This window comes from Passer domesticus, chromosome 4 (assembly GCF_036417665.1).
Source record: "Passer domesticus isolate bPasDom1 chromosome 4, bPasDom1.hap1, whole genome shotgun sequence".
Lineage (NCBI taxonomy): Eukaryota > Metazoa > Chordata > Aves > Passeriformes > Passeridae > Passer > Passer domesticus.
This window is the reverse complement of record NC_087477.1, coordinates 84167945-84189780: the sequence shown is the minus strand read 5'-3', so window position 1 is coordinate 84189780 and position 21836 is coordinate 84167945. Positions and strand designations below refer to the sequence as shown.

The following is a 21836-nucleotide window of genomic DNA, read 5'->3' as shown; positions in this document are numbered from 1 at the left end:
TAATATTTTGACTGCATAATGAAATACCAAATTATTCCAGGAATACGGATTTTGTGTGTAAAGCACTAGAGCTCCTTTCATGATAATACTCTTTTTGTGGTGGGAGATGGCAAATGCTAAGCAGGACTTAACCATGCAACCTGACAGCTGGAGAGTAAAAAACATATTAGAGTGTATCCTTAAGCTCCCTTTTTAGTAATATAATGGGAGCAGTTATGTGTTGTTGATTAAATGTTATGAAGGACTTGGTGGTAGTAGAGCGTGCTTGGCCAAAGAATATTACAGTGAAGAGGAATTTTATCTCTAGGTTTGTGTAAATCAGAGTTGTGAGCTGGAAAAGAACTATCACAATTCTCTTTGTTAAATAAATAGGAACTTCTGGTTAAAAGCTTAAATACAAACGGTTGTCTTTAAGAAGCTACCTGAGGCAGTTTGTAGATTTAAGAAGGTCAGGAAGATGCTCAATAGATCCAAGGATGTTGGCAATTTGAATCAAATCCGTTGAAGTGCTCAAATTAGATCTGGGGCCTGTATTTCTGCCTGATGCCCATTCTGTTCCTCCCTTTTCATTAGGACATTATTGTGCTTTAAAATGATTTTCTCTTCCATGCTGCTTAATGAAAGACTTGCTCAAACACTGTACACTGGTAAAAATCAATAAGTTATTCAAGTAGGAAATACTTAAACATCATCAATTTTAATGAATACACTGAGAAAAAAAGAACAATTATATGTTTTTATTTAGTTCTTGGTGGTATGTGTGGATATACTTATGAATGCATATCTATATTTCTGTCTGTCCATACATGGATATATTGTATAAATATTATGTTTTGTGGCTGGAGCAACCTGGTCTAGTGGAAGGTGAAGGAAGTCTTCAAGGTCCTTTGCTACCCAGACCATTCCGTGATTCTGTTTAAATTATCTGTTCATTGAGAAACTCATGGGTAATGTTTAATCTGAATTCTCTGTTATTGTTCCTCTCACTGTTTTATTGGACAATCTGATATTTTACTAGGGCTGTTTTAGGAACAAAACTTCATCTGTGAAATAATTCAGTATTTTTGAAATATCTGAGTTGTTCTGCATTTTTTGCCGTGCACTAAACGAGCAGCATAAATATTTGACTTGCGGGAGGTTTTGTTAATGTTTGCAATAAGCTCACTCCTTATTTTCAGTCTGCTTTATAGTTTTATAGTAAGGAGGCAGTAGTGGAAAATTCAGAGCAGTCAGACAAAATAGCTCATGCTGTATCCTCCCCATCATTGCTGCCTCACACACATCCAGTGCCTTGCCTGTTGGAGCTTTAGTTGTTGGAATTACTGAACATTCCATGTGTGAGAGAGAGGAGTAAGTCCTGTCCTGTTCCTGTCCTCCTGCTGAGCACGTCTGAGCATGAGACCTCCTGGAACAGAGCAGATAAAGGATAACATTCCTGTGCCTGCCAAGTCCAGGAACATATCACTGACTGGGACTTACAAACGCCTCCTTATCTGCAGTGGTCACCATTTGTCTCATTTCTCTGTTTCTGTAAGTATCAGGGAATACCTGCCTGAGTCCCTTAGCAGTTGTCTGACACTGCTCTAGATTTTTCCAGTATTTCAGTCTCAGTTGTTCCTTTTGTTTTGGATGCAAAGTAATCACAGAATGGTTTGGGTTGGAAGGAACCTTAAAGCTCTTCTCATTCTAACCCCCTGCCATGGACAGGTACACCTTCCACTAGACCAGGTTGCTCCAAACCCTGTCCCCCCTGATCTTGAGTGCTTCCAGGAATGGGGCAGCCACAGCTTCCCTTGGAAACTAATAAAATAAATTCAGGTCCAACCAGGTGCTTGTTACCATCTTCATCAATTTACATTTAACATAAATCACTTACATTAAAATACCAAAAAATGACTGAGATTGGCACTGTTTTCACAGAAAATAGTTGCTTTCTTTAATTAAAAAAAAAAAAAAATCTAAGACCAACAATCCTTTTATCCTATGTCCTGATAAATTTAAATAATATTTGAAATGTGTGTGGTGGATTTGACTTTCCTGGCCTGTTCCTCTGAAGTTTTTGTGAGCAATCAAATTTCAAACCTTGAGCTTCCTGCACCTAACATTGTTATGAAATCCATGCTGAAAATCCTATATTTAGGTAATGCTGCTGCTGACCAAGCTGTTGTATTACTGTATTGGGATACCCTTGGGTCCTCTTTTCTTGAACGGTTTCCTTGAAGAATTTTTTTCCGATTTGAAGTTCTAAGCACTTAGAATTACCTTCTTGACCAGATAGAGCTTTGCTTTTTTTTTTTTTTCCTGCACTCCAAATACTCCCTGCAAGTAGTAGCTTTGAAATCACATCTTCTAAAGCACAGTGAAAAAACAGAGTAAAACAGGCCAAAGATGCAGTTGAGAATCATGTGATTTTGGAAGCGAAGTAGTTTTGGGGAAGGAGGGAGCTGCTGCAAACTGGAATTCACCGTAAGAAGGACCACAGCAGGTTTATGCCAGTGCTTTGTTCTTGCACAGCTACATGCTCACATCTGCCCATTAAACCACTACAGCATCTTGGAAGCTGGACTGGAATATTTGGTGATCAATTTTACAACAGTGAACAGAGATGATAATTTGCTTTTGTGTACGGTTTTGAGTGAAATACTCATTTAGTCACTGAAACACTGGAGCAGTAACGATGTTTGCTTTTTGTTTCCTGCATTTTTTCCCTTGCTTTGTTTATGGCTGATCCGCACAGAAGTTCCTTTAGACCTACTTGAGACAGTCACTTTTCCTCCTTTTGCTTAAAATAAATATTTATTTGATGGAGAGGCAGGTTGCTTGCCAGGGTTTTGGTGGATGTGTGCTGCATACAGATGATTCCAGGCATGGTTTGGGCTTGAATGGGAAATGCTTGGGATATTCAGAACATAAGGGCTCTGTCCTTATTGCAGAGTTGTGACATCATTAGGGTTGTTAAGAGCCCTTAATTGCACACAAAACAAGCTTTATGTAGCAATCTGATAACCTAAATTTGGGACATTGGCATAGTAGGGGATTTGGAGAATAATTGAAGGAAAATGGACTCTGTTTTGGGCTGATAATAAGTGTCTTAGTGTATCTTGCATGATGAAGAATTTAAATGTTTTACTGATGAACTGAGCAATATTCCTTCTAAAGAGGGGCAGCTGATGAGAACAGCTTGCAAGAAGTACTTCTTGGATACCCCAGGATCTGGAAAATATTTCTGGTCCTGGTTGTGGCTTCACTTGCTAAAACAAGTTTCCTGCAGTATCACCAGATTCAGAATTTTCAGTTCCCTGAAAATGCGGAAGTGGAATTAAGCTGGTTTAAGGGACACCATGCTGACAGAGGTGGTGTGGGCATTCCAGCCAAGGGTTTTCTTGTGTGTAAACTACCTTTTATTCCCTGCTGTGCCTGCTGGGCTCACAGCTGCAGAAGTGAAAGCACTGTTGTACATAAACTTAGCTCGGGTGTGCTCAGTGCATGTTGCAAAAATTTAAATAGGAGGTTGTTGCTCCGTGTATGTACAGGGTGTTAACATCATCTTTGTGGTGAAAATTAGCCATAATGACCTTTACCATGATACAGTGCTGCTCAGCTTTATGCAGGATGTACAAATACAGCTGTGAAAATCTTAGATTTTCTATTATTTGCCTTTGCTCTCTGTTTCCTGATTCTCAGACACCTTCTTTATTTTTCTTTGCTAGTTTCTGTAAGCTGAAAGAAAAAAAATAAGGAAAGTTGCACTAGAAAAACACTCCTTGGAAGACTTTCTTATTAGTGTTTGTATTGCTTGAAAATCTAATATCGGTCTCCAAGGTGGTGATCGTCTACTCAAAGGATAAGAAGCTTGGTACAGATGAATTAGCATTTTTTTGTAAACTCCTTTTATAAACTCAAATACAGAAAGTGAGAGGTATTTTTCCATTCAGAAATTTAGGTTGGGGTTAATATTTTTTCATGGCAAAGGGAAGGAATGTCTTCAATTACTTTGTGATTAAAAGCTCTTTAGTTTTCAGTCATTGCAATGAAAAAAATTACTCCTGCAGTGGATTGGTTGTGTATTGAGTGGCTTTAGTGGCTTTTTTTTTTTTAAATTTTTGTTTTTGGGGGGGGTTGGTTGGTTTTTGGTGGTTTGTTTTGTTTTGTGGGATTTTTCTTTTTGTTTGGATTATTTTTCCCCTCAGTTTCTCTGTGTTTGTGTCATTATCTCTTTCCTGCCACAGTTTAGTCATTTTCACATGTTGGTGTCAAGTCACTGGTCCCAGATATTTTGAATGTAATTGCCTATCTAGGGAAAATCTGTGATTCAGGTTTACCCTGAGCAGAGTTTTTATACTTCATTGCTTGTTATGATCAAGAATGTGTTTGAGTTCCTCTAAAATAAGCTTTTCAGGGTGGTTTTGTGAAAGTTTTTTGCAGCAAGGTGCAACCTGTTTCCTGCCAGAGTTGTACACCTGTCTGCTTAATGTTTAATTTACACAGTCCATCTCCCATTAATGCAGAGTGGAGAGTGTCACTTGAATTTTATAGTGATTTCAGAGCTTAGATCTCTCATGTCTGCTTGCTACATACTTTGATCTTCTGTGAAATCATCAAAGGTGATGCTGCAAAGATTTCCAGCCTTTGCAAGACCTGAGTTGCAGAGTAGTGTGGAACTGAAGTGCTGACTGGGGAGGCCTGTGTTACAAGAAAAAAAACAAAACCCCAGGGAAAACTCCAGCATTGTTTCCTATTAAGGATTTTAGTGCTGCTAGAAAAAAGTATACTACTGTATCCAAATTGTGAGCATAGATTAAAGTTGCTGGCTTGCTGGAAGTGAAGTATTGAATTCCAAATAATGTAGTGAGAAATAATGTGTTTTGAGGTCACTAGTGATTTTAATTTTAATTTTTTTCAAGGGGAGATCAGGAACAGGCAGAATTGTAGGGTGAGTTGCTTTTAGTTTTGTTCAAAAAGCTGAAATGTATTGTTGTTCAAGATACATAAATGCAGATGCAAACAGAGTGTATAGTTGCTGCTTCCTTGTTTGACAGTGTGTCAGTGCACTTCAGTTGAGGGATTGATTTTTTACACTGAAAAATGTAACAGGCAGCTCTATAAATTTGGGTCAGTCGGTGTCTTTCTCACAAGCACAGGTTGCAGTGACTCTTTAAAGTTACTGGTGTTCATTTTGGGAATAGTAATGGGTGTTTAAATATGCCCTTGTTCAACTTCTGGAGGATGAATCATTCTGAGGAGGTGTTGATGTGGTTCAAAGTCAAAACCAGGATTTGACTTCCCACCTATGCAGACTTTTTCTGAAACATCCATACTAATATTACTGGAATTTTAAATTTTCTTGTGGATACTTTGATAGTCTGTTAACTTGTTTTATCTGAATTTATGTGATGAGCCCAAAGAAAACTCTAGAGCTACTGAAAGCATGTTAAACCAGTAATTTGAGGATCATTTTCAGCTTTTCTCAGTATCTGAGCTGATGAGAATTTCTGGGACAGCGGGCAAATGTCAGTACCAGCAGAATTCCCTTCTGTGAATGGTACAATAACAATTCCTATGCAAGTTTGATGTTTGAATGTGAGAGGATGGGGATTTGGATTTCTGGTAGAAACAGGAATGTGTGGTCTGGCTGGAAAAGCTGAAATTACTTTATAGCCTCTAACTTTACTGTTCCCTTGAGAATAGATGATCACAGACTTTGGAATCAATACAGTTCATCATCAAATCCCCTTGGTTCAGTTTTCCTATCAATTAATTAGGACAAATTATTTATATGGTCTAAAGATGTTCTGATGATGACTCTATTTACATAGGAATTTGGAGGTTTGGAAGTATATTTTAATGACAGTTTGGCATGGCAACTGGTATTCAGTTATCTATTCTGAGAATAATACTGCCCACTAGAAGAAATGTGGTTAATGTTACTACAATTATGCCTAAGTCATCTTCACTAAGGCTGATGAAAAAGGATATTGTGTGTTAAAAGTGATGGAGTTTAAGTGTGATCTTAATTTCTTTAGTCAGCACTTATGGGAATTTGTCATGTGATATGGAAAGACGAGAAATCACAATGTGGAAATTGTGTTATCACATCAAAGCTGGTTGAGGCATTAGAATGGCTTTTGTGCCTGAGCTTTGCTTGCTTGCAGTGCAAGATGGGTGTGCATTAGCTAGGACGTGGTGGAGGAGACATTGTTTGCTATATTCCCACTGTCTAAATCCCACTGATTTTCCAGTATCCCAAGGCAGGTAGGATTGAAGCATGAGTGCAGACATGAAGGTATGGTGACTCACACTATGTAGTTGTAGACCTGGGCTCCTCAAGCAGCGCCCTGTGGTAAGACAGGTTCTGCATGAGTTTCACCAGTGCCAGTGAGATTGGCTGGGCTGGAGGTTCTCCCAGGGAACATGGAGGGAGAACCTCCATGTTCCCTGGGAGAACCTCCTGGGAGAATCTTTCCCTTTTTCTTGAAGGTTGATGTAACTTTATATGTCTGTTCTACACTTTGCCAAGGGCAGAGGCACCTTCCACTATCCCGGGCTGCTCCAAGCCCCATCCGGCCTGGCCTTGGAGACGTCCAGGGATGGGGCAGCCACAGCTGCTCTGGGCACCCTGTGCCAGGGCCTTACACCCTCACAGGGAAGAATTTCTCCCCAATATCCCATCTAATCCTGCCTGCAGTCAGTGGGACAGCATCCCCCCTCGTACTGTCAATCCATGTCCTTGTCCAGAGTCTCTCGCCAGCTCTCTTTGAGCTGTTTTAGGTACTGCAAGGTGCTGGAATTTCTTCCTGGAGCTTTCTCCAGGCTGAACAAACCCTAACTCTCTCAACCTGTGTCCACAGGGGTCCTTGCTTTTTACCTGTGGATTTGAAGAAGAAATTCTGTAGGAGACAATCATGTGTGTGTCTGTTGATTTTTGTTTGCACTTGAATTTTTAATATATTTCATATTGATTTAAAGCTATAAATTTGCAGAAGCCTGAGCCCTTCATGGCTAGGCTTTGTGGGGTTCTCTGGGCATCAAGGCTGTCTTGTGTTTTTGTAGTAAGTTCAATAAATAGTAAATTAACTTCTGTCATTAACTGAAGGAAATCTTTCTGTTCAGGTTTAGGGAGATTAACAGGATTCTATAGACACAGCTGAAATTGAGGTTTCCTTGGTGTTTTTTAACACACTGAAAATATGAAAGTAGGTGGATGAAGACCACTACCCATTGATGCTGGAGGAGATAAACCACTATGGATGATCTCTGTGGTAACTGTCATATCTGAAGAAGAAAAAACACCCATTTTGAGGTCAGAAAACATTATGGAAAGTGTTTTAATTCTCCTAACTTAAACATATGATAAGAGCAGTTAAAAGGTGCCATGTCTGATGGCCAAAGTGAGTGTTGGAAGCCCTTTGACAGGCTGAAGATTGATCTGCTGAAGATTAATGGCAGGTCAGGACAGTGACTTGGCACAAGATGCTTTCCCTTTAATCTCCAATTAAATTTTAAAAAGCACCAGACAGTTATTATTTTAATGGGGTAAAATATATACACACGAACATATTTTTTCCCTTTCTCATGCCTGACTTACACTTCAGCAGAGGTTCTCCTCTAATGACTTCAAGTCCTTTTATAAGATGTACATGTTCATTATTAGGTCTTTAAAAAACATACTCAGGAAAAGTTTGGCCCTGGTGAGTTGTGTATCGTTGTAACTTCTGTGAGGAGTGAAAGTAGTAGGAATGGTAAGTTTTGAAATTTTCTTTTTGGGTTTTCTTTAGGCAGCTACTTCTGTACATAGTATGTGTAAAACATATGTAACGTAGGTAAAGCTCTATGATTTCTGAGATGTGGAGTCAAAGTAATTATTGTGCATGTCACTTGTGTTCCTTAATACATGGTATTCCGTTTAAGTAATGGAGAAAAGAGAACAGGTCAGCAAGGTAAAACAGTTGTACAAAGTAGTCTTGATATGTGTAATATGAAGTATATTATGTACCATCTCATCCTGATCTTGGTAGCAAAGGACCTACTGATTATACAGTAAAATATCTTAAAACATTGCTGGCGCTAAATACTGTTTGAGATATTCCCGGACACACAGAGTAAACTAAAACCAAACTTTTCAGTTGTGGGATTTTGAAATTAAACCCTGCTTAGGATCTAAAAATGTAAATAAAATGTTGTTATGAGCTGCCTTTTGAGGAACCCTATCCATAGACTGCATAGGACATGTTTGTTCTAAATGGGCACTGAACTAAAGATAGATGGTGGCAATATGCCACCTGCAGTCTTATTCCAGGGCATCTTCAGAAATATTCCCGAAGGTCAGAGCTCACCATGAACTGCAGTTCCTCCTGAGGGGCAGCTCTGGTCTCTGTTCTCTGTGACCAGAGTGAGGACCTGAGAGCATGGCTGGAGCTGTGTTAGGGCAGGTTTAGGTGGATATCAGGAAAGGCTCTTCTCCCAGAGGGTGCTCAGACAGTGCCCAGGCTCCCCAGGGAATGGTTGTGGTCCCAGGGCCGCCAGAGCTCCAGGAGTGTTTGGGCAATGTGCTCAGGCACGGGGTGGGATTGTTGGGATGTCCCGTGCAGAGCCAGGAGTTGGACTCAGTGATCCTTGTTAGTCCCTTCCAACTCAGGATATTGTGTGATTCCATGTGGAAATAAAGCCAAACCCATCGCTTGGTCTGGTTTGGGTTTTTTTTTTGGGTTTTGCTTTTTTCCACAGTCATGGTTTGTACCTCGGGTTGTTTTCAGTGTTTTAGCTGAAGTTTCAGTTCACAAGGGTTATAGCACACTTCCCTCTCCAAGTGCACTAATACAGGATAGAATTACAGGACTGATTTATGAAGTGGATAACAGCTGTCATGCTGAATTGATTGGTACAAGGAGATGCTTTGCAGCCCCTGCAGAGAGGCTGGGTGCTATCAAACTGTTGCCATCAGAGTCTTACCTGCCCATCTGAATGTGCTTTTAGAGCGCTGTTTCCACACCAAGCTTTTGGAGAATGGCGACTCCTTTCCCAAGCTGCCTGTTAAACTGCAGAGCCCATCCTGAGCACTGGAGGTGAGAACATGGGGCATGTGTTTACATGTCATGTTACATGCACCAAGGGAGTTTGTAGGACTCCTAGTCATTACATTTGCATTGTGTTGCCCCTAAAATAGTCCATGTTGTACTTTGTCCTGATTATTTATATACTGATGGCATTCACATTCACTGGTTCAAATCAGATTTTCTGCCTTTTTCATTGCTACTCTTTTAATCTTAATGCTTTGATTAGATTTTCAGAAGTTAATGTCGTTAATTCACTTTTAAAACCTTTTCTTCATCTAATTATAATTGAATTTTGCCCTTGAGCAGGTGTATGGATAATGTTTTAAGAGCAGTTTTCAAAGTAGGGTGAAGAAGGTGAAGAGCTAGTCATAGAAAGTAACATTAGTTGAGTCTTTGGTTTGTGCAGTAGTGATTTAAAAAAAATGGAGGGAAAGATGATCTGGTATCTTTAGAGCAATCAATCTGACCTTGAGATCAAAATTTAAGACTGTGTGAAAGAATGATAGTACACAAACAGAAATGGCTAGGTAGATTTACCATTTGTAAGTGATACTGTTTAAAATACAATATATATGTGTGTTGGATGTGTCATAAGCATCATTTAGGATGAAGGCACCTGTAAGACATAAATAATTGCAATCTGGGCTTTGGAGCCTCTTTGATTCAATGGCACTACCCAGAGCAGGACTGCACTCTATGACCTATGAAGAACTTTTCACCTGTGTCTGGTAGTCAGGAAATCTGGAGAGTTTTATCTTCCATTCTGCCATTTCTATTGACATAGAATAATCAGTCTCCTTGTATTACAGATGTGGAAGGGAGGTGTTGAACAGGAGGAAAAGGGTTAAAAGAGGGGCCAAGGTAGGGGATTCTGCCCCGCTCAGGTGAGACCTCACCTGCAGAGCTGCCTCCAGCTCTGGGCCCCCAGCACAAGAAAGACCTGGAGCTTTTGGAGTGAATCCACAGGAGGCACCAAGACAATTAGAGGGATGGAGCAGCTCTGCTATGAGGAAAGGCTGAGAGAATTTGGATTGTTGAGTCTGGAGGAGACATTAGGATGACCTAATTGTGGCCTTCTAGTAACTGGAAGGAGCTGACAAGAAAGATGTAAAGAGACTTTGGACAAGGACTTGGAGAGATAGAACGAGGGGGAATGGCTTAAAACAGGCTTCAGATGTTGATTTAGATTATATATAAGGAAGAAGCTTTTTATGATGAGGGTGGGCACAGGTTGCCCAGAGAAGCTGTGGCTACCCTGTCTCTGGAAGTGTCCAAGATGAGGTTGGATGGAGCTTGCACCCTGGGCTAGTGAAAGGCGTCCCTGCCCATGGTGGGGGTTTAGAATTGCATGGGCTTTAAGGTCCCTTCCAACCCAAACTATGTCATGATTCTGTTGTCAGAGATAAAATAATGTTTTGCTTCTGCCATAAGAATGTATACTTAATGTCATGTAGACAGAGATGTAGCTAGCACCTGACTCAGCTGCCATGTTTATATTAATAAATAATTTTGCTTCAGTGACTTTGTTCTTTCAACTTTATTGGTGAGTGAGTGTTTCTCACAATTTGGGGAATTGTCTTGGAGACTTGACCTCTGACTTTGCAGAGCACAACAGCGGGAAAAGGGGAAGGCACACCCTGCTGATTCTAGCAGCCCCTGACATGGAGTGTCTTCTTATGAAATGTTGTTTGGATTACCTTATCTGGGAAAGGAGGAAAAGCTACCAATTCCTGAAACAAATGACCTGTAGCTCAAAAATTATTTGCAGGCAATAATGGTCTCTTTTGCAGATCTTAGAAGAAAGGGGATGTTGCCCCAAACATCAGCCCTGGACATTTACATACATCAGGTAAAACTGGGAGATTGGATGTTGGTAAAATCTTGGAAGCTTGACACTGACATGGGAAGGTCCCTTTCCAGTATGCTCGACAACTGAGACAGCAGTGCACACTACAGAGGGTGGGCACGTGCAACCTGAATTAAAGGAGCAGTGGAGTTTGCCTCCCAGGGACTGGACTGTGATACAGAGAAGTAACCCTCTAAAATTAACCCTTAAAAGATAATCTGTCCCAGAAATGAATAATTTAAATTTTACTGCCTGGATTATAATGTTAGTCCTAGTAAACCCTATCTTAGCTGACTGTTGCATTAAATGCCATAGAACCTGGAAAGTTGCTGGAAAAAATCAGTGGGGTTTCACCCATCATCTCTGTGGCATCAATATGGCATGCTGTTCTGATAAACTTACAGAATGTCAGGAAAGGATCCCTGGTGGAACACAAACCTACTGGATTGTCCAAGATTTAGGAACATAGGTTCAAACATCAGAAAGCTTGCCTATGTGCCAGTACAGAAATGGAACTCAGTGTGGGATAACCTATTTGGGAAAACCTGATGGAGGAAGATGGGCTTCTTTCTGTTATGTGCTTTTGCTGGATGATTGCTTATACCTTGTCTTATTCCCTGTTTTATCAGGTTAATTGCTAGTGTAGTAGAAGAAATGCAGGTGATCAGAATGCCAGTGAACCCCAACCTAGCAGCTGCTAGTCAAAGAATAGGAGCCCAGAAGATCATGGTCCTAAGGAGGCAAGATGAGAAAAGAGCGAAACCAGAAGATGACCTACATCTTATTTTACACAACCTACAGCAAAGCTCTGCACCTCAGCGGGAAACAAAGACCTAAAATTTTGGAATAAACCTAGCTCAGCACAAATATGAGTTTGCAAAATAACAGGTTTGGAGTGTAACATTTGAATAGAACCATTTTGCAAACAGGGCCTAGCCCACACTAGCCAGAGAGATAACCAAACCATGTGCCTCAGCAAAAAAGTGATAAATAAAAAGAGGGTGGATTGTGAGGGGTAAAATAATGTTTTGCTTCAGCCATAAGAATGTATACTTAATGTCATGTAGGCAAAGATGTAGCTAGCAGGAGGCTAGGTCTTGGGAGGGAGTGTGGCAGGGAGGAAAAGGGGAGTTAACTGATATTTATTCCAGGGGAGAGTGGAGGAGCTGTTGGTTTGAGTGCAGTACAGCCTGAAGTAGTGTAAGTTCCTGAGTACCCAGGCAGTGGGAGAGAGGACAGGGACACCCCTGGCTGGGGAAGGGCATAAAGGTTTGTACATTTTAGGGGGAGGTGTGCCTCCTCAGTGAGATGCACCTGTCACAGCTGCTGTGTTTATATTAATAAATAGTTTTGCTTCAAAGATTTTGTTCTCTTTCAGCTTTATTGGTGAGTGAGTGTTTCTCACACTGTGAAAGAAAGGGAGAGGGTAGGAAGTTGGAACTGGAACCAGCTGTGGTATTTTCATTCATGGAAAAGTGAAGAGATGTGTGCACTTCTTACATCACTGATGATGTCACTGTGCAGCCTGGGTGTAGAGATCAACCATAACCTGGGCAGAGCAGGGGGAATGGAGTGACAGAACAGGGCTGAGGTGGCTTCCCACTCACAGGGATTTACAGAAAAAGCCTGTTAAGATGGAGTTACATAAAATAAAAAAGACCCAGAAACAGTAATTGTTTCTTTGAATAGTTGTTCCTTGTTAGCATGATGCATTTTGGAAGACAAAGGACAAAGGCAGAGAGAAGAAGGAAAAATGATACTGTGGTTCAAAACCCTGGTAGGAGTATCTCCTGGGTAATATCATCACTCTCTGATCAGTTGGTTTCTTTATAATCATGTGTTTGCAAAGAGGATTTTTCTGGTTTTGTTTTTAGGGGCTCTGGCTGTCATTTCTCTTTAAGTTTTTTATCTGTTGATCAGCAAATGCTCTTGGCCTGCAGCTGTTTCTTACCAGTCTAAGAACCGGGTGGTGTTCATTCCATGGTGCTTCATGGGTGCTAAGCTGAAATTACTATTTCAATTACTGAAGGTAATTTTTAAATGGAACAAGTCCTCATGTTTAATCCAGACATGTTGATGATTCACTCCAGCACCAGTCATTCCATGATCCTCTGCATCTCTCCCTCTACAGCCCAGTGACATCTACTCAGATTAGAAACTGGAAGTCAATAATTGTAGAACATTTTGTCATGCCATCTTCCCTTTAAAATCCTATTAAGTTGTTTTAGAAATATTTTTTATTATTTTTTGTTACACTTTGCTCTCCAGCTCACTGGGAGCAGGTGGATACTTTATTTCTTAATTGTCATCCTGTCAGCTTTTTCTCAAATGGAGAAAATACTTTTATATTGAAATTTAACGAGACACATAAAGGCTTGTCACACTCTTAATATAGAACAGCAGCCTCAAATGGAATAAATTAGAGCAAAACAATGTGTGTATGTTACCACTTCTCATGGAGAGCTGCTGACAGCAGAGCAGGCTGGGGGTGTTTCCCCCTCTGCTTTCTGTCTGGAGCTGAAGTTCACCCCAAACCCACTGGTTGAGGAATCCTGACAATCATGACTCTTTGTGAGCCTCACAAGGCTTCTCAGGTGTTCTTCTATATATAAAATTAACTTGCAGGGAGTACATTTTTCACATTCCTTATGTGTTGTGTGTTTGTTTTTTGTTTGGTGTGTATTGGTTTGTTTTTTTTTTTTTGAAGGACAAGGTTTTATGTTTCCATCTTTCTGCTGTAAATTCTGTTATCCCAGCTTAGTTGCCTTGGGTGATGTGTAGTCACTGTTCGTGTGATGAAGTTTAGGCTTGGAGGATTGAAACACTGATTTCAACCATCGTATCTTTCAATGATTTCAAAAATTCAGATAAAACCTCATGCCGAACATTGTATTTTTGGTATGGAATGGTGGAACCTATGCAGAAGTGAGGTTAAAGTTTTTCTATGAAACATCAGTGAGGCATGTTTGCAAATTACTGTTTTTTAACTCCCCTACATTTATTTACATAAATTATTTTTCATTTGTTTTTTGGGGTTAAAAAGTGGTTGTTTTCAATGCAGTGCTGAATGATACTGTTAGTAACCTTGCAAAAGTTTTGCATTAACATTTAATTTTTATGTAATGCTTCACTACACTGAGTCTTTCATAAAATCCTCCTCTTGCCAATGCCTCTGTGTTGGGAAATTGTGGGAATGTGACAGGGATAGGCAGGATGCAAAATGCTCTGCAGCAAATTAGTGGCTGGGTGAGGTCGTTTGTCTGGCAGAGCAGCCTGTGCTTATTGACAAGTCACAGCACTGCTCATGTAGAAATAATTTTGTCTCCAGAGAGAAGAGGATGGAGAGCCCTGGGAAAATGTCTGCTTTTGGATTCAGTGTGGGGCAGTGAGGATCACAGGCAAGAGACAGCTTGGACCAAACTCCTAATAAATGCATCAGCCATGGCTTTTGTCCATGAGGGAATTACTTATTGATCATTATGGAACCAACATTGACACCATGAAATCCTGTGTCTCACTGAGATAGCAAATGTGTCATGCAAATAGTAACTAAATTTATTTGAGTTCCAAAGCAGCAGCAAATTTCGTATGAACTGTGCAAGACTACTGTTTCCCTCTGATATTTAAGGGGTTGGTGGGAAAGGTCTTGTGGGTGAGTTTAATAATTGTCTTTGCCTGTAAAGGCCTGTTGTCCTTCAAGGGTTTTCTGTGTTTGCTGTCCATGAAACACTTTTGGATTCAGCCTTAAAGCTGTTGCCACAAATAGAAAATGATCACTTTAGTTAAACATGGAAATTAATGGTCCAAATCTTAAAAATGAGCTTTCAGTATTTATCAGTTCTTGCCTTTTCTATCTCTGAAATACCAGACAGTTATTTAGGGAGAGGGGGAAACAAAACAAAAAAAAAAAAAGTAATTTATGATGGAGTTGATGGCAAAGGTCTAAATGCTGCTTGTCCTCCTTGCTTTGGAGGACAAGGTATATGCTCAATACGTATAAGCTCAGTCTTGGCCCAGTCCTATTTAATATTTTATTGATGGTCTGGATGAGGGGACTGAATGCACCCTTAGCATGTTTGCAGATGACATGAAATTCTGTGGAAGTGTCAGTCTGCTGGAGGGCAGGAAGTTCTGCAGACAGGTCAGGGCAGCTGGATTGATGGACTGAGACCACCGAGCTGAGGGTCAGCAAGGCAGGGTGCCAAGTCCTGCTCTTGAGTGCAGCAAACTCTTGGAGCGTTCCAGATGACAGAGCGGCTGGGAGAGGCTCTGGGGTTGCTCTGACAGCAGCTGGACATGAGCCCAGGTGTGCCCAGGTGGACAGGGGGCTGATGGCACCTGGGCTCTGGCAGCAAGGCCAGGGCAGTGCCTGTCCCTGTGCTGGCACTGCCGGGGTACCTCCAGTGCTGGTGTTGCTCTGGAGAGCCCTGGAGGGGCTGGAGCGTGGCCAGGGCAGGAACAGAGTTGAGGAAGGCTCTGGAGCACCAAGAGCGGCTTAGAGGGCTGAGCCTGGAGCAACGGAGGCTCAGGGGCCCTTGTGGCTCTGCACAGCTCCTGCCAGGAGGGGACAGCCGGGGGGGTTGGGCTCTGCTCCAGGGAACAGGGACAGGAGCAGAGGGAACGGCCTCAGGCTGGGCCAGGGGAGGTTCAGCTTGGACACCAGGAGGAATTTCTTCCTGGAAAGGGCCGTCAGGCCTTGGCAGGGGCTGCCCAGGGAGGTGGTGGAGCCTCCGTCATCCCTGGAGGTAGCACTCGGTGCTGTGGGCTTCTTGACAAGGTGGGGAGTGTCCCAAGTTGGACTGGGTGATCCTGGAGCGCTTTTCCTACCCCAGTGATTCTGTTGCTCCCATTACTCCTTTCACTGGGGTAGTGCTCGTGTTGTATCTGTGCCAGCTGCTGCTTTCTCACTTGTAATATTTAACTAATGGGGAGCAGTAAAGGGGCTTTAATTTTACAGCTCAGTTTTAAATTGCCTAATTTCCTGGGAAATGCCATTTCATGGTTTGGGAATTGCCATGTGCTTTAAACTCTGCTTGTTAACTTTGCTGAGATGAGAAACTCACCCCTAAGTGAAGAGCTCTGCAGCTGTAGCACCTAACCAAGAACTGCTTCCACTCTTTCTAAACTAGGGATTGTAATTAGTGGAACCATTTGACTCTGAGCCAGTTTGAACAGCCTGTCTTAATCTAAATAAAACTCAAATGCTTTGAGCAAGTTTTGCCTCCCTTCTCTCCTATCAGGCTTTAATAAATAAATTAAATAATGAGATGCAAAAAGCTCAGAATAGTACTGCAGAGCTCTTGATAGGCAGGAAAGCAGCTGTTGCCGTGGATGCGATGAAGGAGAAAAACAAATTAGGTCCCCAGCCTGCCCTTGCTTGTCCCTGTCACAGACTACTGTGACAGCTCACCTTCTTTCCAGAGCTCATCTCAGCCAGTGCCACTCCTGAGAGCTGGGCACCACTTTTCCCTCTGCTTTGGCAATTATGTTTCCTTTTTGAGGTTTCAGCTCTGTGTGTTCAGGTGTGACAGGGTTTGACATGACCTGGGCTATGAGAACCTCACCTGGTCAAGTACTCTGGGTCCAGGTACTTGGGATACTTGGAAGGGCTCTATAATTGAATATGGGAGTTTTAAATTTTCCTAGGAAACATTGTGCAGACATATTTTAAATTATTTTTGTCGTGAAACCATGAATTTTTATTTGTACATTTGCATAGATAATTTTAGTGTAAGAACAAAATGGTTCCTGAAAGCTGTTGTCCAGTCCCTGGTACCTTTGGATTTTTCATATGTCTAAGAGGAATTTATCTCTTTGATTGCTTCAACTTCTTACTCCTTGTGCTATAAATTACCTCAGATTAATTTGAAGCACAGGAGATGAGAGCAAGTACTGACCTTATGATGCATTGATGCATCTGTGGTTAGGTCTAAGAAACATGCAGCTGTGATTTCCTCCATTGATCTGAAGTTTGGTATTTATTGTGTTAAATATCTGAAATGAGGGCTGACACCAAGTTTGCCCTTGGTGTTGTACCTGTGCTACACCTGTGTGTGTTCCTCAGCCCCACAGCAGGGCAAATAATTGCTTTGGGCCTGGAACAAGAATATATCCAAGAGGAAAAAAGCCTGGTGGACACCCAAGTCATATCAGCATCTTGAAACGCTTCCGAGCCCGGACAGTGCGGTGGTGTTGGAGCGTGCTGCAGGGCAGCATTCCATGTGACGTGGCTTATGGATTTCTGCTCTGCAGGACTCCGCTTAAGTGGTTCTCCTAAGTACTCCATCATAGGGTACAGTGAAGTATAATTTCTTTGTTTAAGCAATTTTAAGGCAGGAATGAACTTTTCCTTACAGGTTTAAGGGTGTGGACTGGGGGTGGTCAATGTTTCTCTTAGAAATAATGTTTTAAGCCATCTTGGTTGTGGATATGGATATTGAAGTGAAAATGTAGGAAGCTAAATGGGAAAGTGGAACAAGGCAAAACCTTTTCCTTTCCTATTTTTCTTAATAAACTAAGGCAAGCACAGCAGTATTTTGTGCACAATTCCTTGCTAGTGCAAATAGACTTTTAGAATTATGGAATAGCTTGGGCACCTTAAAGTCCCTTGCATATTATTCCATTCCACTGCCATTAGTGGGAATACCTTCCAGTGTCCCAGGCTGCTCCAAGCCCCATCCGGCCTGGCCTTGGACATTGCCAGGGATGGAGCAGCTACTGCTTCTCTTCTGCGACCTGTGCCAGGGCCTCATCTTTCTTGTAGAGAACAATTTCTCCATACTATCTAATCTAAACTCTCCTTCATATTAATGCTATTTCCTATGGACATTGCCAGAGTGAGGAAAGATTGATGGTGACTGAATCCTAAATAAGAAGTTGGGACTTCACAGTTGTTTAGTAGAGTGGTGGCCTGTCAGTCATGCTCAGCTTGGTGAAGTGAGGGGTTATTTCAAAACTTTGCATAACTAGTGTTGAGCCGCTGTCTTTGTTTTTGTTGTCACAAATCTGTTGCGAGCAGATGGATTTTCATTTTTTCCCCACTACCATCCCAGAATAACTCCTTTCAAAGTCATTTTGGAGGCAATAGGAGAGGTGCATATGGCTGGGCTAGGGATGTAAGCAATCATTTTTACAGCTACATCTTCCCTCAGGGAGTTTATTTCTCCCTGAAAAGAGCTGGCTGGGTTGAATGTCCACAATTGTGGTTTTTTTTTTTTTTTTTTTTTTTTTTTTTTTTTTTGTGTGGGTTTTTTTTTTTTTTTTTGTTTTTTTTGTTTATTGGCCTATTTGTTGCATTTGTTGTTTTGTGTTCTTGATTTGTTTGAAGGAAGAGTTTCTTTGTAGTGATTATCAAGAGATCCGCACGTGACACACTGCCTTACCAGAGGAAAAGATAACGCCCCATCTTTCCTCCCATGATGCAGAAACATCTGTCTCTGCAGCAGAGGAGTCGGGAGGATGCGGTGTGACCTGCCCTGAACCAAGAGTGATTCACAGACAAACGCTCCAGAGCTACTTATCCTAGAAATAAATGCTAACAGGGCTTGGATTATAAAGATACTGTAGTGAGACTGTTGCTAAGGCAGCATTGACACAAACCACAAATCCTGTGTAATGTGTTAATGAGTGCATTGTTTTTATATTTTCGAAGTTTGTTCCAAAAATAAAATGGTTGCATGTAGTCTTTGTTTGATTAAAGTGTGCTTAAAAAGTCATAGAATTGCAAGATGTTTTAGGTTGGAAGGGTCCTTAAAAAAGCCCATCCCATTCCACCCCTGCCATGGCAGGGACATCTTCCACTGCCCCAGGGTGCTCCAAGCCCAATGTCCAGCCTGGCCTTGGGCACTGCCAGGGATCTTGGGCAGCCACAGCTGCTCTGGGAATTCCAGCCCAGCCAGGAATTCCTTGCCAAGATCCCAGCCCAATCTCCCCTTGGCCAGTGGGAGCCATTCCCTGTGTCCTGTCCTTCTGTCCCTTGTCCCCAGTCCCTCTGCAGCTCTCCTGGAGCCCCTGCAGGCCCTGCCAGGGGCTCTGAGCTCTGCCTGGAGCCTTCCCTTCTCCAGGGGAACATTCCCAGCTCTCCCAGCCTGTTTTATTTTGTAGAAGGATATATTTTTTTCTTGCTGCATCTTCTGCCCTGCTAAGGAATCAAGGCTTGGTGTTTTAATAGCTGAGAATATCTGTTGGTGGGTTAAGAAATACTTGATCTGGATTGTAAAATCTATAGTGCAGATGCATTTAATAAAGCCATAGCAGTCTGTAGTGCCTAGACCCCCACCCCATTCCCTAAGGGCTTTAGTCTGGTCCTAGTGAGGCTGACAAACACACTCTGGCATATGAAAGTCCCTCCAACTCCTCGCCTCCTGGGCTCTGGAGCTGTTGAGTTACTGGATGACTTTCACATTTGGTTTATTTGCTCAGGCTCTTAAATAAACACTGGGATGGTTTGAGCACCATGGGTTTATTTAATTCTTCCCAGGAGCTGGTGGAAAAGCTTAGGCTGGCTGGTGGAGTAATCTGTGTGGTTAAAGTGACCTGTGCCAGCAGTGTAAAGTTTTCATTGAAGGGATTAAGATGATTTAATCAAAGCTACACGAAGTCTGGCCTTTTCTCCATGTGCTAAGCCAGGATTTTGGCTGCATGTTTGAGTATAAAGTGCTGCAGGTGTCTTCCCATCCCATATGTGAGTGAGAACACGCAGCTGGACAGGTGCTTGGTATTCATGTTTTTCTTATGTCCATATAGTCCTGCCTAAATTCAAGTCATTTGGATTATTCTTTGAGTTCTACTTAATGAAGGGGAACTTCTCAAGGAAGCCAATTGTGTATACCTGTGTTCATTAGATACTCCAAGTGTTTGGTATTTAGCTCCTTTTTTTTTCTATGTTGTGTGAAATTGCTTTCATTAACATGAGTCGTTTCAGGAAAATGCCACTCGTGCTTTTCTGCAAGGGGTTGCAAATCATTCTTCTTCTTGCTGTGATAATGAATTTAGCACAACAATCTGCGGGAGGGAGAAACAGCTGGCTCGAACCGGAAAAGGGAAGGGAGAAGAACTGATGAAGTGTTTGTGGAAGTGTTTACAATTCTGCACCAAAATGTATGTGGAAATGATAAGTTCCTGTAAAACCAAAAATTAGGAGACAGCTTTTTTGTTCCTGTCTTTCTTTCTCCTGGATATTGGCAAACATGAGTGTTGCTTGTTTGTGTTTTGAAGTTGGGAGCTTATTTCCAATTGCTTCTGCAGGTGCTAAAAGATAGAGTCCTGGAATGATTTGGGTTGGAGGGACCTTAAAGACACCAAGTTCCAAACCCCCTGCCAGGGCAGCAACATCTCCCACTGTCCCAGGCTGCTCCAAGGCTCAGCCTGGCCTCGGGCACTGCCAGGGATCCAGGGGCAGCCACAGCTGGTCTGGGCACCCTTGGGAATTAGGAATTGTTCCTGCCACTCTGCCAGGGAACAATTCCTAATTCCCAAGATCCCACTCAGCCCTGCCCTCTGGCAGTGGCAGCCATTCCCTGTGTCCTGTCCCTCTGTCCCTTGTCCCCAGTCCCTCTGCAGCTCTCCTGGAGCCCCTGCAGGCCCTGCCAGGGGCTCTGAGCTCTGCCTGGAGCCTTCCCTTCTCCAGGGAACATTCCCAGCTCTCCAGGCTGGCTCCAGAGCAGAGGGGCTCCAGCCCTGCAGCAGCTCCGGGGCCTCCTCTGGGCTCTCTGCAGCAGCTCCACGTCCTCCTGCTGTTGGCCCCAGGGCTGGGGCAGCTCTGCAGCTGGGCTCTCACCTCAGGGCCACAGGGACACAGTCCCCCCATCCCTGCTGCCCACACTGGGGTCAGCCCAGGGCACGGGGGGCTCTGGCCTGGGTCATGTCCAGCTCTCCCCCAGCAGCACCCCCAGGTCCTTCTCCCAGGGCTGCTCTCCAGCCATTCCCCACCCTCCTGGGTTTGTGCTCTGGCTTGCTCCAACTCCATGCAGGACCTTGCACTTGGCTGTGTTGGACCTCATGAGTTGTGCACTGCCCCAGCTCTCCAGCCTGCCCAGGTCCCACTGGGTGCCATTCCATCTCTCAGGTGTGTCACCCTCAGCACTCAGCTTGCTGTCAGCAGCTGTTGGTGGGAGGGAACAGAGCTGGAATCTCGGCTGGTTTTTCAGGCCAGCGCTGGTGCTGACCGGGGCTCTGCTCTCTGAGCCAGTGTTCACAGTCCTGCTTGAGGGCCTGTCCGAAACCCCTCAGGTGCGTGTGCTGAGGCAGTCTTAGGGGACAGAGGGCATGTGGCTCAAGGGATTTTGTCTGGGAGCAGATTCACTGAAATGAGGTGGAAAACAGAATAATCTAAATAGATTTGAGGAGATCGTAGTGATAAGTTGTTGGTTTATTTTGTTGTTTGGTGCTCTGTGGACTTCTCTCAATGAAATTCTTCTCTGCCCCTCCTTTGAGACAAATATTTACATGCCTTTCATTCTTTACAGTAATACACGTGAGGAGAAGGACATTTGTGGGACAAGTAGAATATCCTTGTATCATATAAACATACAGACTTTTTTTCCAGGGGGACCACACTTCCCTCGTTCTCTCAGGTTTAATATTTTATGCTTAATAGGCTCCTTTTGTGTTGTATTATTTTTACTATTTGTGGCATCTTTGAGAACATCTTCCTTACCTGTTGATCAAGGTGTAATGAAATTATGATATTGGCTGAGAATTTGTTTCATTAACAGATACAGTATTTTTGTTATCAATTTCCTGATCTTTGCATGTTTTTATGTTTTTTTTCAGCCAAAGTTCTTCTTTAAAAAGTCAAGGATTTGTCATTCTCTAGGTTCACAAATGCCCCTCTGGATTTCAGGATGTACTATGACTATTTTAGGGATCTGTATCTGATGATCTGTGTCAAAATCTGCTTTTGAGGCCTGAACCAAACAGAAGTTAACTGCAATCTT

At 42.5% G+C, this 21836-nt stretch overlaps 1 protein-coding gene and 1 long non-coding RNA gene across 7 annotated transcripts in view; both read left to right on the top strand.

Moving 5' to 3' along the window:
- The window catches only part of ATRN (attractin), a 149785-nt gene that overhangs the window by 4782 nt on the left and 123167 nt on the right, over positions 1 to 21836 (top strand). The window lies entirely within an intron of this gene.
- LOC135299785 (uncharacterized) lies at positions 4107 to 12261 on the top strand. Of its 4 annotated transcripts, none has more exons than XR_010361678.1 (4): positions 4107 to 7300; positions 8974 to 9062; positions 10844 to 10902; positions 11529 to 12261. It is a non-coding gene; the product is annotated as an uncharacterized LOC135299785 (long non-coding RNA). The 4 variants fall into 4 exon arrangements; XR_010361676.1 differs by having other exon boundaries at positions 7652 to 9062; XR_010361677.1 differs by having other exon boundaries at positions 4107 to 7739.